We start from the raw sequence: 4,108 nt of genomic DNA, 5'->3' as shown, positions 1-4,108 counted from the left end.
TCACCCTGCAGGAGGAGGACAGACTCATAGCGCCCCTTCTGTCTGTGTCACCCTGCAGGAGGAGGACAGACTCATAGTTCCCTTCTGTCTGTGTCACCCTACAGGAGGAGGACAGACTAATTTTGTTTTACATTTTATATTTGTGTGTGTATGTGTTTTATGCAAAACTTAAAATGTATTCTGTATAACTTTTTTATTTACAGACTCATCCAAGAACAGCTACTCATCTGCAAGGCAGAAGTTTAAGCCCATCCTAGATAATATAAACCCATCAATAGAGGTAATTACAGGTTTTATACTGTAGCTGGCAATAGATATTAGATTTGTTTAAATTTCAGAAAAGCAAAAACATCTGGAATGCCTTAATGCTTATTGGGAAGTGGCCAGGGGAGAAATAGATACCATACTAGAGGACCCAACCTAACCAAATAACCCAACCTCATACCAACAAATCCAACCAACTAGAGGTCCCCACTTCTGCATTTTTTGACATTGGCTGATCCATAGAAAATCTGAAACAAACACTAGCATAAGATCCTGCGTTTGGAAAAGAGTGATACATTAATCTAAATTTTTTTTGCTGGGGCATATATATCTAATGAGCATGGTAAAAGGGCAATGCTCATAACTGCTCATCATTTGGAGTTACAGCCCCACTTTCACAACCAGATCTTTCTGTTACTCATTTAATCCTAAAAGCCCTTTTTATATGTGGTGTAGTACTATTTTTATATTACATTAAATATTTATAAGAAAATTGCAGTAGTTAGTTTATATGCTTATATAAAAAAATGATAGTGATAAAAAAACTCAGTGGGTGACTGGTCTTGCAGAATTGTTCACAACGATCTGCAGGGGTGTGGCTGGGTGGTGTCCATCCCCTGAATATTCTGTTGTTAATATTTTCCCATCTCAGGAGCCACTATTTGCCACCTAAAAACTGGCACTATATTAGAGACAATATAATAATACAACATAATACTCTAATGCTATCCATACAATACAACGCATTACCTCAAAAGGTTAGAAGGTTTGGAGGAATGGCTGTGTTGTACAAAAGAGTATTTTTATAGTCATGTCTCTGGTCTTTAATAAAGGAGGCAAAAAATAAAAATAATTGTTACAAAGAACCTTCCTGTATGATAGGACATAACTTCCCTCCAATGCTGAGATAAGGTTCTTTTCTATCCGAAAACAAATGGCCCCCATGAGCCGTGGAGGTGCCTAAGCAAAATAAATTGCAGGCCCTGCCCTTTTTGAATCCTCCTCCAATACTTAAATGGCCTTAAGGGTCTCTTTGCTCAGCCCTGCTTCCCTCAGGTAGTAACTCGTCTTCATCATCTCACAACAATGTAGATGATACATGATGGCATATGGATAATATGTAATATGTATAATGCAAAATGTCACATAGGTTTAAAGTTGCAAAATGTACATGCATTATTAATTCCCAATCTAAGTCACTCTCATATTTTCTTAAGATCAAGATCCAAAGACCAGAGATCAAGTTATGATCCAACACCCTGGACAGTGCACAGGTGGGGATCACAACCACAGAAACCTCACATAGAAGAAGAGAAGAGTCTGATTGGCCAGCTGCTGATCTAATTTTCAACAATGTTCTTCAACACAGAAATCCTCCCTTTTGTCGTTCTCCGTCTATATTTTGAAACTTTAGTTTGATTGTGCTTAAATAAAGATGAGGATAGCAAACCAACGTGTAAGAACACAAGTTTCCACCTGGTTTCCCAAGTTCCACTCTAAGTTTATCAACTTGGTTCTGGCTAAACACTCTCTTCTTACTCAGTTCTGCACTTTTGCCTCCTCTTGCACTGTCCTATCTTCCCCAATTTTTAGTCACTTTATCCCTTTATGTATTTATCATATTTGTAAATTATTGTTTAATTTCAATATTCTTTATATTAAAGACAGGTACATGTTGTGTTGGTGAGAAAACATGAACTGGACACAATATTCTGTGAACATTTTTGTAATGTACATTTTGTACATAGAGAAAACATTTTGTGTACAAATTAAAAAAGACAGTTAAGATCCTCTATACATATTTTCTTTGCTTTGTTGAATGTAAGGCCTACTTCTTTTTATATTTCATTGGCCATTACTGACACTCACTAGGCCTGAATTATTAAAGCTCTCCATAACTGGAAAGGTAGACTATCATGGGAGAACCTAAGTCATCCAACAAACCTACAATGTATCTGGCCCAGGATTCAAAACATTAGCCAACTAATAAGAAAGCTATTTCAGGTTTGCAATATCAGCCAGGTGCTGTCATGATAGTGTATCTTCTCCATCTTAATTAGAATACAGTTCCTAACCTGAAAGTAAAAGCAGCTTCATGTTGATTGTTGGGTATTTGTTATGAACAGAAATGATGTTGAGTCTCTATAGATCACTCACATTTTTTATTATGTAAGACATCTTCTACAGACAGATTAAATTACTTAAGGAATAATGAACCACTAAAACAATCAAACTTCTTTGTTTTAACAATAAAGGGACATTTAAAAGTCTGCTACCAATAGTGAATAATAGTAACTGTCGTTAATTTGCATGTTAGGCTGTCTACACATTAGGTACATGTTATATCTTGTTATAACTGTATACAATAATGAGAGTTATCAAGATACCAAGGTTCTTCAAAAGGTTTTTGCACATTTTTAAACTTTATTTATTAAGAATTTCAAAAACAAATTGTATCACTTTTCTACATAGTCACCTTCCTTTGCAATGCATGTTTCCTAATCCTCCCATTATTACCATTTCCAATGAAAATATAAAAGTGCAGAAACTTTTTGAGGATGCCTCATAGTTCAACATCAACTATAAAACCCTCATTAAACTAAGAGTGAATGTATCTCATCATCCACACTTCCTCTGTAGAAGAGAACCACCCTGCTTTGTAGACTGAAATTCAATCATAAAAGACAGTTGCACCCTTTAGAAATGTGTTTTATCATTTCTACATTTTAAAAAAATGGGTTTTGATGTGTCATCATGCTAAAAATGTAACGTGTGTGTGAAACTAATAAATGACTTCATGTGACAGCTGTAGAGAAGTTGTAATTCTAAGTAGGGTGGTGTTCATAAGAAACTTAAAGTGAATAAAATAGTTGAAAAATAAGTAAACTGTAATATTACTGGGCTGGCCTTTCATACTACCTATTCTGGCTTCATGGCTCACTTGACTGTAATCTATGTTAGGCTCAACAGAAGGATAACAAAGTGCCTCAACACATGTTTCATTTGGAGCAAGTATTTCCACCACCAGGTGGACTCCAATGGGCCCGATTTATCAAAGCTATCCAAGATTAAAAAAGGTAATAGCCCTAATTCATTAAAGCTCTCCAAGGCTGGGGAGAATACGTATTCAGCAGTCAAGCTGGGTGATTCAGCAAACCTGGAATGGATCTGGTCCAGGATTCAAAACATTTGCTAGCAAATAACAAATAATTTTCAAAAATCCATTTCATGTTTTCTGTATCACCCAGCTTCACTTCTGAAAGTGTATACTCTCCAGCCTTGGAGAGCTTTCATAAATCAGGCCCATACTATCATGGTTTGCTGTATCACCAAGTTCCCCTATGATAGTCTATCTCCACCAGTCTTGGGGAGGTTTAATAAATCAGGCCCCTAATGTGGACACATGCTTCTGGAGTGACCCAAGTTGCTCTCAAACTTTAAGCTACAGAAGGACCAAGGAACAAAGTCTACCCTGAGGATACACAGAGGGACTGTCCAAATGTCTTAAGACCCATGCAGCCACCTTATGAAACCTTCTCCATGCCTACAGTTAGGCTTTGATTGGAAACAGGTTAACTCAATGCTAATTTAAAAAAACAGATTGCTTGACAACTAACATTAGCAACAGCCTACTTGTACAGAAACATATTGATCAGAAAGGTGAGGAGCTTAATAGGCCTGGTAATATTCTTTCATGCAAGATGGCTTCTTTGAAAAAAAAATAAAAACATTGAAAGTTAGATTTTGTTGTAAGACAATTCGAAAATGATCGCTAAAATTTAATTGATTGCTATAATTAGCATTAGACATTTTCTTTTTTTCTGTTTTTATAAACCATTAACAC

General features: G+C 36.1%; 1 long non-coding RNA gene across 1 annotated transcript; it reads left to right on the top strand.

Moving 5' to 3' along the window:
* Positions 1-6: 6 nt before the first annotated feature.
* LOC140324921 (uncharacterized) lies at positions 7-2,057 on the top strand. Its single transcript, XR_011919588.1, has 2 exons — positions 7-280; positions 1,482-2,057. It is a non-coding gene; the product is annotated as an uncharacterized lncRNA (long non-coding RNA).
* The last annotated feature ends 2,051 nt before the right edge of the window (positions 2,058-4,108 follow it).

This window comes from Pyxicephalus adspersus, chromosome 2 (genome assembly GCF_032062135.1).
Source record: "Pyxicephalus adspersus chromosome 2, UCB_Pads_2.0, whole genome shotgun sequence".
NCBI lineage: Eukaryota > Metazoa > Chordata > Amphibia > Anura > Pyxicephalidae > Pyxicephalus > Pyxicephalus adspersus.
Note: the sequence above shows the minus strand (reverse complement) of the source record. Positions and strands in the feature narration are given on the sequence as shown.